At 41.1% G+C, this 14,832-nt stretch overlaps 1 long non-coding RNA gene across 2 annotated transcripts in view; it reads left to right on the top strand.

The window, feature by feature from the left end:
- LOC125458128 (uncharacterized) overlaps positions 1-14,832 on the top strand; it is a 65,486-nt gene that overhangs the window by 42,647 nt on the left and 8,007 nt on the right. For both annotated transcript variants that reach the window (XR_009446620.1, XR_009446621.1), the window contains exon 2: positions 3,741-4,150. This is a non-coding gene — a long non-coding RNA (uncharacterized LOC125458128). The remainder of the gene's footprint in view (positions 1-3,740; positions 4,151-14,832) is intronic.

The raw sequence follows: 14,832 nt of genomic DNA, 5'->3' as shown, positions 1-14,832 counted from the left end.
CAGCTTTGGCATGAGCTTATGAGTGGTGTATCATCTACTCTCTTCACTGCTGTCAGTGTGTAATCGCTGCTGATCAAGGAAAAGAGAGAAATGCAAGCTCTTTGCCTTCACATGAAACAACATAATGAGTTATAATTAACCAAACCATTCACAGCTAAATTAAATGAATCTCTCATTAATAAGAAGTGCACAATTCGCAATCCGTTACAATATACTGAATGTATGTTTCATCAGACATTTACTTGTAAAAAGTTCTTGTGGTGACGACAGAGCTCTGGGCACTATCAGAGTCACAGAAATATCTGGACCGTTCTCAAAATGGAGTCAGTTTGCAGGAATGTTATTTTCACAATCTTAATACTTGGTGTACCTCAGAAAATCAACATAACTCTCACTTTACTGGATCATGCTCAGGATCATTACAATTTCAACAACACAAGGGCCACTTAGTTGTAGGTGTCAGTAGACATTTGTAGCAACCCTCTCCAAGTTATTCAAATTTTCAATCCTTTCTAATATGGTTATTGACAATCCACTCCCTGCGCTCTCAGTTATACTTTCAATATTCTTCATTGCACTACTATCTTTATGTCTTTTATGGTCGGTTTTACTTAAGTGTAAATATTATATTGCGGTGCTTCCATATGACTGCAAATTAGAACTGGATGATTTTCGGAATATTTAAAATTAAAAGATTACACATTAGTAGTCAATTACCAAAATTTGTTGCTTCATAAACAGATATTCTATTGGCCCTGAAAGTCTTTTCCCATTCAGTCAACTTTAATGTGTGAACGTGTTTTTAATATTTAAAATGGCTAGGAGAATGTTTATTTGTCAGGATTTCCTAACACTTCCTATTACGTAAAGTCATTGAAGGTCAATTTTTTCAGTTTTTTTTCTTTTAAATTCTCTATCCTCCAGGAACGGTGCCAGTAATGAACATATCAAGTTGAGGAAAGTACATCTGATGAAGATTTAAGATAATGGATAAAATCCAACTCTAGTAGTAATGAAATTGGGTAGAACACTGAAATCACATAGAATATATTTACTTTCTTTATGTAAAGACAGCTGGTATCATATCATGTGAGTAAATGAACAGATGGACTGTAATTAAGGCAAATGGCTGAATGATATCAGACATATAAAATTAGAAAATTTATTTTACATGTGCAGATTAGAACAGGGCATATAAAATGTATTTATGCTATATAATGATATAGAAGTGACTTTAAATAGCCGTATAAACATACAGATCTAGGCTGACAGGTACTTCTGTATGGCAGAAAAGATTTGTGAAGGACACAATTGATAAATGGATTTTGTTGCAAAGAAACCAATGTTTTGTTTTAAATTCATTGGTGGGATGTAGACTTTGTTTGCTGGGCTAGCATTTATTGCCCGTCCATTGTTGCACTGGATAAAGAGTTGGTGAGCTGTGTTCTTGAACCATTCCGGTTCATTTGTGTAGATACATTCACATTACCATTCAGGAGGGAGTTCCAGGATTCTGACCCAGTGACACTAAAGGAATGACTATATATTTCCAAATCAGGATGGTGAGTAGCTTGGAGGGGAATTTAGACCATAAGACCATAAGCCATAGGAGTGGAAGTAAGGCCATTCGGCCCATCAAGACCATTCCGTCATATAATCATGGCTGATGGGCATTTCAACTCCACTTCCCTGCACTCTCCCCATAGCCCTTGATTCCTTGTGAGATCAAGAATTTATCAATCTCTGCCTTGAAGACATTTAATTGCCACTGCGGTCTGTGGCAATGAATTCCACAGGCCCAGCACTCTCTGGTTGAAGAAATGTCTCCTCATTTCCATTTTAAATTATATCCTCTAATTCTAAGGCTGTGCCCACGGGTCCTAGTCTTCCTGCCTAACAGAAACAACTTCCTAGCATCTACCCTTTCTAAACCATACATTATCTTGTAAGTTTCTATTAGATCTCCCCCTCAACCTTCTAAACTCTAATGAATACAATCCCAGGATCCTCAGCTGTTCATTTGCAGGTGATGATGCTTCCATGTCTAGCAGGTGCTGCCTAAGGAGCTATGGTGAATTTTTGTCGTGCATTTTTTACATAGTACACACAGCTGTTACTGAGCATCGATGTTGGAGCGAATGGATGTTTGTGAATATGGTGCCTATTTATGCAGGCTTTTTTGTCCTGGATGATGTGAATCTTCCTGAATATTGTTGAAGCTGCATCTATCACACTCTGGATTTCTGCTGTGTAGATAGTGGACAGATATTGAGGAGTCAGGAGGTGAGTGATGTGTTGAAGAATTCCTAACCATTGATCTGCTTTGTAACTGTAGTTTCCATATGGCTCATCCAATTCAGTTTCTGACTGTTGGTACTGCTGTATTCAGTGCTGGTAATGCCATTGAATGTCAAGGGTCAATGGTTAGATTCTCTCTTGAAGGCCTTTGTATGAAGCAAACGTTACTTGCTTCTCATTAGGATTAACATGAATATTGCACAGGTCTTGTTGCATTTGGACATGGACTCCTTCAGTATCTGAGGAGTCAAGAATTTTTCTGAACATTGTGTGGTCATCAGTGAACATCCCACTTGTATCCTCATAATGGAGTTAAAGTCATTGATGAAGCAACTAGAGATGGTTGGGCTTAGGACACTACCCTGAGGAACTCCTGAATTGATAAGTTTGATCTCTAACGACCACAATCATCTTCCTATTTAACGGGTATAACTCGAACCAGGGAACAGTTCTCATCCTGATTCCCTTTGACTCCAGTTTTATTAGGGCTGCATGCTGCTACATTCAATCAATTTCAGCTTGCAGGCCATAGAAACTGCTAAGCTCTGATTGGCTGGCAGTTTCTGATCTCTGAGGCCAAGGACAGGTCAAGATACTTACTGTTGCTTGACTGTCAGCTCTTCAAGATTGGTAGGTGATGAGGTCATCTGTTGGGCAGCACCTAACACAATCACTCTCACCTCACCTCAGGAATTTAACTCTTTTGACCATGTTTGAATTAAACTTTTGTAAATATTCATTGGGTGCCACAATACAAAAGAAGAGCATTGCCTTTAAAGTGTTTTGGAGCAATCTCTTGTTATGAGAAACACAACATAAATGTTGTTCATTCTTTTCACTAATTTATTGTAGAATCAGATAATCATAGAATGATTACAGTACAGAAGAAGTCCACTTGGCCCATTGTGTGTGCAAGGAAACAAATTTATGCAGTAACTGTAGGGGACCACTGTTAAAAATTCTCCTCTAACCCCATTATTTTATCTTGAAGAAAGTAATAAATCTTTGGAACTCTCTTCACCAAACAGTAGTTGAGGCAGAGTCATTAAATATTTTAACACTGAGATTAATTCTTCACTAAATCAAGGGCCAAGAAGAAAGTGAATTTGAAGCCTCAATCAGATTTGGCCATGATTTATTGACTGCTTGATGGCTGAATGGCCTAGTTATGTGTCTAATTCATATATTCAACTCATCATATGTTTTCCAATTCACCTCAAAACCTCTGTATGGGAGCACACCGTCCATTTCAAAAAATTAAGCAGTCATACTTATCTGTGCAAAAATATTTTAAAATTTTATGTTATGCCAAAATAATTGATCAAAATTTCAGAGCATTAGTATTAAATTGTATCTAATGCATTCAACCGTCATAATTGAATATTGTTTGCAGATACCAGTTTGAAATATGTTTTTAATATCGCCAAATCCTTGTTTTTCAGAAACATGGGCAGAATTTTCCTAGATAACACAGTGTGAAGCTGGATGAACACAGCAGGCCAAGCAACATCTCAGGAGCAAGAAAGTTTGACTTTTCAGGTCGAGATCCTTCTTCAGAAAATTTCTCCAGCATCGGCAGTTCCTACTATCTCTGTAACAGATTTTTCCTACATTTTTTCCTGAGTGTAAGGATGATTGTGTTAGGTGCTGCCCAACAGACCATTCTCACCAGCAGGATAGATCATCTCATCATCTACCGATCTTGAAGAGCTGACAGTCAGGCAACAGCAAGCATCTTGACCTGTCCTTGGCCTCAAAGATCAGAAACTGCCAGCCAATCAGAGCTCAGCAGTTGCTATTTCCTGAGGTGTGCTGGTCAAGGCCTTCTCAGTAGGGATTCAGACTTGAAAAGGTCAGTGTTAATTTTTCTTTCTTTTCAAGGAGTGGGGGCTGTATGGGCATGAGACTCAGGGGTTCGGAAACAAGGGAAGGGATTATGACTTTCAGATCCCATCCTCTTTCTCATGTCCATGCTTCTGGATGTGCCAAGATTGGGGAATTGGAGGGCCTCCAAACTGACAGCCTATGTTCGCTCAGTTGGAAAATAACCAGCTTTCCCAACTGCAAGTGATTGGTGAGGTATGGAATGAGGTAGACTGTACCCCTAGAACATTAGCCTTGAACTGACCTCTTTAAAAGCCTTCATTGCTGGTCAGTTGAGAACGCCTACAAAGGACTTTCCCATCTAGCACCCAATAGCTGCGGTGGTGAGAGGGAGGTAAGTTTGTCTGCACAGCCAACTCATTTTATTATTAGAGATAATGGGAACTGCAGATGCTGGAGATTCCAAGATAATAAAATGTGAGGCTGGATGAACACAGCAGGCCAAGCAGCATCTCAGGAGCACAAAAGCTGACGTTTCGGGCCTAGACCCTTCATCAGAGAGGGGGATGGGGGGAGGGAACTGGAATAAATAGGGAGAGAGGGGGAGGCGGACCGAAGATGGAGAGTAAAGAAGATAGGTGGAGAGGGTGTAGGTGGGGAGGTAGGGAGGGGATAGGTCAGTCCAGGGAAGACGGACAGGTCAAGGAGGTGGGATGAGGTTAGTAGGTAGCTGGGGGTGCGGCTTGGGGTGGGAGGAAGGGATGGGTGAGAGGAAGAACTGGTTAGGGAGGCAGAGACAGGTTGGACTGGTTTTGGGATGCAGTGGGTGGGGGGGAAGAGCTGGGCTGGTTGTGTGGTGCAGTGGGGGGAGGGGATGAACTGGGCTGGTTGAGGGATGCAGTGGGGGAAGGGGAGATTTTGAAACTGGTGAAGTCCACATTGATACCATATGGCTGCAGGGTTCCCAGGCGGAATATGAGTTGCTGTTCCTGCAACCTTCGGGTGGCATCATTGTGGCAGTGCAGGAGGCCCATGATGGACATGTCATTAAGAGAATGGGAGGGGGAGTGGAAATGGTTTGCGACTGGGAGGTGCAGTTGTTTGTTGCGAACTGAGCGGAGGTGTTCTGCAAAGCGGTCCCCAAGCCTCCGCTTGGTTTCCCCAATGTAGAGAAAGCCGCACCGGGTACAGTGGATGCAGTATACCACATTGGCAGATGTGCAGGTGAACCTCTGCTTAATGTGGAATGTCATCTTGGGGCCTGGGATGGGGGTGAGGGAGGAGGTGTGGGGACAAGTGTAGCATTTCCTGCGGTTGCAGGGGAAGGTGCCGGGTGTGGTGGGGTTGGAGGGCAGTGTGGAGCGAACAAGGGAGTCACGGAGAGAGTGGTCTCTCCGGAAAGCAGACAGGGGTGGGGATGGAAAAATGTCTTGGGTGGTGGGGTCGGATTGTAAATGGCGGAAGTGTCGGAGGATAATGCGTTGTATCCGGAGGTTGGTAGGGTGGTGTGTGAGAACGAGGGGGATCCTCTTGGGGCGGTTGTGGCGGGGGCGGGGTGTGAGGGATGTGTCGCGGGAAATGCGGGAGACGCGGTCAAGGGCGTTCTCAATCACCGTGGGGGGGAAGTTGCGGTCCTTAAAGAACTTGGACATCTGGGATGTGCGGGAGTGGAATGTCTTATCGTGGGAGCAGATGCGGCGGAGGCGGAGGAATTGGGAATAGGGGATGGAATTTTTGCAGGAGGGTGGGTGGGAGGAGGTGTATTCTAGGTAGCTGTGGGAGTCGGTGGGCTTGTAATGGACATCAGTTACAAGCTGGTTGCCTGAGATGGAGACTGAGAGGTCCAGGAAGGTGAGGGATGTGCTGGAGATGGCCCAGGTGAACTGAAGGTTGGGGTGGAAGGTGTTGGTGAAGTGGATGAACTGTTCGAGCTCCTCTGGGGAGCAAGAGGCGGCGCCGATACAGTCATCAATGTACCGGAGGAAGAGGTGGGGTTTGGGGCCTGTGTAGGTGCGGAAGATGGACTGTTCCACGTAACCTACAAAGAGGCAGGCATAGCTGGGGCCCATGCGGGTTTCGAGCTCCTCTGGGGAGCAAGAGGCGGCGCCGATACAGTCATCAATGTACCGGAGGAAGAGGTGGGGTTTGGGGCCTGTGTAGGTGCGGAAGATGGACTGTTCCACGTAACCTCCTCCGACACTTCCGCCATTTACAATCCGACCCCACCACCCAAGACATTTTTCCATCCCCACCCCTGTCTGCTTTCCGGAGAGACCACTCTCTCCGTGACTCCCTTGTTCGCTCCACACTGCCCTCCAACCCCACCACACCCGGCACCTTCCCCTGCAACCGCAGGAAATGCTACACTTGTCCCCACACCTCCTCCCTCACCCCCATCCCAGGCCCCAAGATGACATTCCACATTAAGCAGAGGTTCACCTGCACATCTGCCAATGTGGTATACTGCATCCACTGTACCCGGTGCGGCTTTCTCTACATTGGGGAAACCAAGCGGAGGCTTGGGGACCGCTTTGCAGAACACCTCCGCTCAGTTCGCAACAAACAACTGCACCTCCCAGTCGCAAACCATTTCCACTCCCCCTCCCATTCTCTTAATGACATGTCCATCATGGGCCTCCTGCACTGCCACAATGATGCCACCCGAAGGTTGCAGGAACAGCAACTCATATTCCGCCTGGGAACCCTGCAGCCATATGGTATCAATGTGGACTTCACCAGTTTCAAAATCTCCCCTTCCCCCACTGCATCCCTCAACCAGCCCAGTTCATCCCCTCCCCCCACTGCACCACACAACCAGCCCAGCTCTTCCCCCCCACCCACTGCATCCCAAAACCAGTCCAACCTGTCTCTGCCTCCCTAACCAGTTCTTCCTCTCACCCATCCCTTCCTCCCACCCCAAGCCGCACCCCCAGCTACCTACTAACCTCATCCCACCTCCTTGACCTGTCCGTCTTCCCTGGACTGACCTATCCCCTCCCTACCTCCCCACCTACACCCTCTCCACCTATCTTCTTTACTCTCCATCTTCGGTCCGCCTCCCCCTCTCTCCCTATTTATTCCAGTTCCCTCCCCCCATCCCCCTCTCTGATGAAGGGTCTAGGCCCGAAACGTCAGCTTTTGTGCTCCTGAGATGCTGCTTGGCCTGCTGTGTTCATCCAGCCTCACATTTTATTATCATTTTATTATTTCTCCTTTTTAAGACCTCTCTCACCATCTCCAAGGAAGGGAAAATTGCACCCAAAATAATTCCCCTCACAAAATACTTTGAGCTCCCAGTACACGATACAATTAATTGTTCATGTCCAAAACTAATAACCCCTTAACAAAAACATTTAATATTACTAACATGATTAAGTTATGAATATAAAATATCCATGACAGATTTGAATCAACACAAAAGATTTTTTTCTCTCTGAACTGATTTGGATGTTCAAAGAAGTGATTTACTTTTGCTTGTCATTAATCAACTTCTGATGCTCAGCCAAGCAGCTGCATTGAGATAAATCAGAAATTGCAGGAGAAACTCAGAACTACTGGTAGCATCTGTGGATAGAGAAACAGAATTAATGTTTAATATTTGTTGAATGTATTCCCATCCTGGATTGACCTATTTCGTGTAGACATAGTATGAATTGATTACCATGAAGACCAGAGTAGGATCTGTAATTGGGAAGGAGGTAAAGATGCAGGATTGTTGGCAGTTAACAGGAGATTCAGATCAACAATAGGAAGAGAGGAACCACATGAGATTGTGCAGTTGGAGGGGGGAATGATTGAGGCAGAAGATTTTCTCAAAAGTCCTGGAGAAAGCAATCCCTCTTCCTCTCGTTCATAAACATAGCTAGAAAAATATTTTCTTACTAGATTTTCAGTCCCTGATTCCACCCCCCCCCCCCGCAATTAATCGTTTCATTTTGTTCAGAGAGTCAAAGGCCCTGAGAAATACAGTTGATTGACACTAAAATTAAATGCCTAGGAAAATATCAGGAAGAGCCTTATTATCATATTATTATCACTCAACTTATCTTTCCAGAGTGAGTTATGCAGGTGCCCTCAAAATTCATTGTAGAAAATGTCCAATTTTCTTAACGTTGAAACATTGGGAATGAAAATATTACAGGTTTGTGAAGGATGACCAATCTGGACTGCTAGCTTATACAAAAAGAAAGAAAAATGAGAAAGAAAAGCACCACACTGAAAACAATTTGCTTTGATGATGACAATTTATAAGTCAGAAGCTTCTTTAGGTCAAATTATCAAAATTATTTGGTTCCTGGTCATAAGACTTTTCTAATACATTGATATTTAAGTGAATTGCTAATCCAGTTACTCTTTCATTTATCTAATGTTTAAAGATATTATTTCACAAGTTATGGTTTTCACTAGCAGGGTCAACATCCATAATTACCATTGTTCTGTGTAAATTGGTAGGGGACAGTTTAGAGGCCATTACTGTGGATCTGGAGTCACATTTAGGCCAGACTCGGTAAGGACAATAGAATTATCTCCCTAAAGGATACAACTAACCTATACTGATGATAGTTTCATGATCACCATTACTGAGACTAGTTTACAGTATCAAATTAGTAATAGAAATTGAATTCAACCAGTTACCATGGTGGGATTCAAGCCCATGTCCGTAGAATTTTAGCCTAGACTACCAGTTCAATAACATTACCAATATGCCATCAGCTCCTCTTTATCAGGTTAAGTGAACCATTTGTTTCACTCAAATAGGTTGGGGAGCACTGGGATTCTCAATTTTAAGTTGTATTGTGCTCGGTGTAAGTTAGACATCAGGAGCTGGTCCTGAACCTCTCGAATAGACCGTGCATATCATTCAAGACCATCAAACAAGATCTAGGCTTGACTCTGAGTTGGATGGAGATCACCTTATACTAAACTGAATGGGACTGTTAGAGTCAGAATGATCTTTTTGACTAATTTCAAAAGGGGTTTGAGAGGAATTTCCCAGTTATTTGGTCTAAATTGGCTTGATTTTGTATTTGGGCTTTAACAAGCATTTAGGTGGGGTTCAGAGTCAATATATATTGACACACAAGGCATCACAATTGTATTGGGCAGTCGAGATTGACCAGAAGGAATTCTGTTCACTTTTGTTTTGATGTTTATGTTTATATGGGTGTTTAAGTTTGAAGGGGATGAAAGAGATTGACTTCAACTTTCAATTAAAAAAAACAGAAAAAGATATTGCTAACTGACACTGCAGCAGACCCAACCACATAAAGCCTCCATTAGAGCATTTCTCTGGAAAATAAAATGTCCCAGTAGGTTTTAATTACATTTTAAAATATTTACGTCCAGGTATTGCAAAGCAGTTGATGTGCCAAACCTTGCTGCCTTTGAAGCAACCAGATTTGTTGTAAACAAGCTTTTTACATAAGTACATTTTCATTGAACTCTGTTAGTAAACGGATGTATTGTTGCTTGAAATGACTCTTCAAAATATATGTCCCCCAAAATCTTTTTAAGTGATAGTAATTATTAAGCATCTTACTGAAACCATACTATTTAATAGTTCAAAGACCTGAATGCTATAGAATCAGTTTAGAATATAATTGCATATATTGCAATTGTCCAGTATTCCAACTAAATTACCATGTGAAGGAATAGAATGACAGTTCTTTTAAATTAAAATTACTGCCTTCTAAAAAGTAACAAAATGAATTTTTGACTTTCATAGAAGCAAATATTTGCAGTCACCATAGTGCTTAATTTTTGTCTGTACTCTGATTCCATTTCCTTAATTGCTTTTAAGAAAAATTAGTCATTGTAGTTCAGCAGCTGGGAATGATCTTTTTCAGTCTGACCACAACTTTTTTTTTGTAAAGTCAGGTTAACTTTAAATTTGAAGATTTATAGAATATGAGCTGCTCTCCGGATTAAAGAGTCTTAACTTGACTACTTTACAATATCAACCTGTCATCCTGATTAATGGAGACTGACACAAAAGAACTACAAGGGAATGGGTAGTTTTCCAGCTGGTCACAATTTTAACTGAAACTTACTGCCATGTGGGAAATGCTTGTCTAGGTGCTGAGGCACATTTATAGAAAACTGATATTAAGGAACAAACTCAATAATTGGTTTAATGTAGACTTTACATTATACTAATAAATTAATGGCATTCACATAACCATTTATTTGCAGGAAGATTCAATATCTTTATTTAGAGGTTGTAGTATCATCAAAAAACATAAAGAAGGCAGGAGAAACTCATCAGGTCTGTCAGCATCTATGGAGAGAGAGAAGCAGTGTACACATTTTGAGTCATGTATGAATCTTGCTGCCTGACCTGCTGGGTTTCTCCAGCATTCTCTATGTTCGTTTCAGTTTTTCATCAACCACAACATTTTGCCTTCATTGCAGCATCAGTAGTTATGCTCTCTATTTTGCTGGTCTGTAAAATTGAACCTAAAACATTTTTTTCTACATGTGAACATATAAAACTGAAGCAGGTATAGGCCGTTTCGTCCCTTGAACCTGTTCTGCCATTCTATAAGATCATGGTCTTAATTCCACTTTACTACATGCTCCTTCTGTATTTCCATAAACACTTGTAGCTCAAAAATCTGTCTGGTTCAACTTGGAATATGTGCAATGACCCAGTCTTTGCTGATCTGTTAAGACAATGAAATACAAAGATAATGGCCCTCTGACAGAAGAAATTTCAACAACTAAAAATTAAGTTAAAGATTACTTACAGAGTGGCATGGTGGCTCAGTGGTTAGCACTGTTGCCTCACAGGCCAGATTCAATCCCAGCCTCAGCCTAATGCATGGAAAATTGTGCAACATGCTTCTAAAATACTGATAATTTGAATGGATTGGCTTGGATCACAAATCCACTGATATTATTGATATCATTGGAAGGCAAAAAGTCTGTTTGGCTTCCCTTTCAAAACAAAGGCTAAGTTTAAAATCAAATCTGTTCTTTCATTCAAAATATCAATTAAAACAAGCATTTCTATTGCATGTTTAAAATTTCTATGCTATTTGTAATGGACAGTACAGTAAGGTGGCTCATTATAGCAGCATTATGTAGTGCTCATAACAAAGATCAGATTGAAACAGAAAATGCCAGATTGAATTGCTGCAGTCTCTCCTACTTTGAGTGATGAAAATTTGTGGCCCATGGAATTAATCTATTCTCCACATATTAATTATAAGTGATTTCAGAATTACAATGAAGCAGATAAGAGTAAAGCTCACTATATCACTGCTTACTGCAGGGAGCCTTTTGCAGTAACTGTGGACGCTAAAGATTTGCTCTCAACTGAATCTTGTTGGCACTTATCTACTTCAGTGTGTATGAAATAAAAGCTGCTAAAAGGGAACGGTTAAAAATAAGTCAATGGATATTTTAATAATTTTCAACTAAAAATTGTAGCACATGACCTCTGGTTCTGCCCTTTTGAAAGACTGCTAACTAAATTTAAGGCACACTAACAAATTAATGAAGCATGAGAGGTAGAATTCCAAAATTAAAAATAAGGCACCCTTTAGCTCATGAACACAGGCAAGGGTGAATTGTTGAAATGGCTATCAACTTAATTTATTTGCCATAATTAAAATATTCAACAATTTTATAGGGATATTTATTTTTGTTGTTTACTGTAATATACATGAAAACAATAATTTATTTCATGAAAAGTATTTAACTGATTCTGTACAATAAAGGTAAAAATTAAATCTCACATTGTCACAGAACCACAGAATTCTCACAGCCCAGAAAGAAGCTATTCGACCCCTTGTGTCTGCACCAGTTCTTTAAACAAGCATCATCAATTAGTTCCAATTTCCTGCTTTCTCCCTATACCCTTGCACTCTATGTGTTTTGAGATAATAATCTGGAGCCCTCTTGAATATCTCAATTGACACTGTCTCAACTGCACTTCCTGTGTATTCCATAATCACCCTTGCTTCTTTTGCACATCACTTTAAATCAATGACCTCTCATTCTTGTTCCTTTTACAAGAGAGAAAGTTTCTCCTCATCTACTGTATCCAGCTTGCTCATGATTTGAAAACCTCTATCAATTCGCCTCTCAGTGTCCTTCTCCCCAAGAAGAACAATCTCAACTTCTTTAATGCATCCTCATAATTAAAGATTCTCATCCCTGGAGCTATTCTTGTAAATTACTTCTGCACTTTCTGCAATGTTTTAACATTTTTCCTTTCCTATGGCATCCAAAATTTTGCACAGTACTCATGCTGAGGTCTAGCAAGAGTGTTGTAAATGTTCAACATCACCTCCTTTCTTTTGTACTGAGTACCCCTATTAATAAAGACAAGGACACTATATACTTTATTAACTGCACTCCCTTTGCCCGCCACTTGCTGTGATTTGGTATACACCCAAGCACTCCTGCTTGTACACTGACTTTGAAATTGTACCCCCTATTTTATCTTGTCTTTCAATGTTCTTCCTATCAAAATTCATCACCTCCACTTCTCTGCATTAAAACTGATCTGCCACACATCCACCCATTCCACTAATTTGACTATTCCACTATTGGATTTCCACTCAATCCTCTGCACAGTTGATAATTTTTTCAAGTTTCCTGTCATCTCAAACTTTGAAACTGACCCATGTCATCAAGATCCAAGTCACTCATAAATATCAGAAAAGACATTGATCCCAATGCTAACCCTGGGGAATCTCAACTACAAACTTTCCTCTATCTCGAAGTAAATCACTCACCATTTCTTTCTGTTTCCTATCATTCAGCCAATTTCGTATCTAATTTGCTACTGCCCCTTTTATACTATGAACTATGAATTTTCTCACAAGTCCATGTGTAGCACAATATCAGATGCCCTCTGAAAATCCCTGTATACTATCAATCTTTGCTATTATCTCTTTAACAAACTCAGGTAAGTTAGTTAAACACAATTTCCTCTTTAGAAACCCATGATGACTCTTTCTAACTTCTTTTTCCCATATGCCTATTAATACCACACTGGAATTTGTTTCTAGAATATTCCTGAACAACAAAGTAAAGCTAACTGGTCTGTAATAGCCAGGATTATCCTTACAACCTTTCTTGACCAAGGCTGAAAAGTTTGCAATTCTTTTTGTGGCACCATCTGAGACCAGGGAACACTAAAATATTATGGCTAGTGCACTTGCATGTTCTACTCTCATTTCCTTCAACATCTGTTGATGCCTCTTATACAATCCTGTTGCCTTGTCAACTTTTAATATTAACAGTTTATCCAAGAATTCTTTCTGAGTAATTTTGAACCATCCTAGTGACAGAGTTTCTTTCTCTGTCACCATAGCCTGAACAGCATCTTCTTCTAGGGTGAATACAGGTGCAAAGTATCCATTTAACACCTTAGCTATGGACGCAGTCTCCATGAATAATCCCTGTTTTTAGACTCTGATGGGCCGTATTCTTTCTTTAATTACTTCTTTACTATTTATCTACCTGTAGAAGACTTTGGGATTTCCCTTTATTTCAGCTGCTGTTTTTTTCTCATAATTCCTCTTTATTTCAGATTTATTTTTCACCCCCAGATCTTTTGTGCTCCTGTTTGTAGTCAGTTGTAATTTATGTCTCACACTTGACATTAGCACACTTAACATTCACATGGTTACAGAATCAAAACCCTTTGGAAACATTTCAATGTTAATTTCCACCTCTTTTATCATACAGTGAACTCTGGATTTGTTTGCCCTACCTTTTTCATTTGAGGGAATATACTTTGAATGTACCTAAGTCATCTTCTCTTGAAAGGTAGCCAATTGTTCAGTAACTGTTTCTTCGACCAACCTCTTGTTCCAGTCATTCCTGTCCAGCTCTGTTCTTGATAACAAAGTGTGGGGCCGGATGAACACAGCAGGCCAAGCAGCATCTTAGGAGCACAAAAGCTGACGTTTCAGGCCTAGATCCTTGGGTCTAGGCCCGAAACGTCAGCTTTTGTGCTCCTAAGATGCAGCTTGGCCTGCTGTGCTCACCCAGCCCTACACTTTGTTATCTTGGATTCTCCAGCATCTGCAGTTCCCATTATCCAGCTCTGTTCTTGCCCCAGTTAATTGGGCTCTCCGCCAATTGATTTTTCTCACACTAGATTGCAACAAATTAATCTCCATCATTATATGGAATCTATGATCTATGATCCTGAACCTAATCATACAATCATGAGTGTCTCCTGAATGGCCCCCACTGACACTTGGTCAATTTGGCTGAATGCATTTTCAAGGACCAGCTCCTAGAGTGCATCATTTCTTGTTGGACAGGTCACATACTGCTGCAGGAAACTCTTCTGAAAACATTCCAGAAATATCTGCAACTCACTGCCCCTTAACACTATCTGTATGTCAGTCTATATTCAGCTAACCGATGTTCCCCATTACAATTACTTTGTAATGTTGGCATTTCCCTACAATTTCCCTGCAGGTTTGCTCCTCATCATTCTTTCCATTAATTGGTGATCGATAAACTGCATCAAGTAATGAAGATATACACTTTTTATTCTTTAATTCGAGCCAAGTTGTCTCTGTCCTGGAACACTCTGAGGTATGGGGTGGCACGGTGGATCAGTGGCTAGCACTGCTGCCTCACAGCACCAGGGACCCAGGTTTGATTCCCCCGTGGGTGACGGTCCTGTGTGGAGTTTGTATGTTCTCCCCATGTCTGCATGGGTTTCCTCTGGGTGCTCTG

The sequence above is a fragment of the Stegostoma tigrinum genome, chromosome 13, assembly GCF_030684315.1.
Source record: "Stegostoma tigrinum isolate sSteTig4 chromosome 13, sSteTig4.hap1, whole genome shotgun sequence".
Classification (NCBI taxonomy): Eukaryota; Metazoa; Chordata; class Chondrichthyes; order Orectolobiformes; family Stegostomatidae; genus Stegostoma; species Stegostoma tigrinum.
This window is presented reverse-complemented; position numbering and strand designations above follow the sequence as displayed.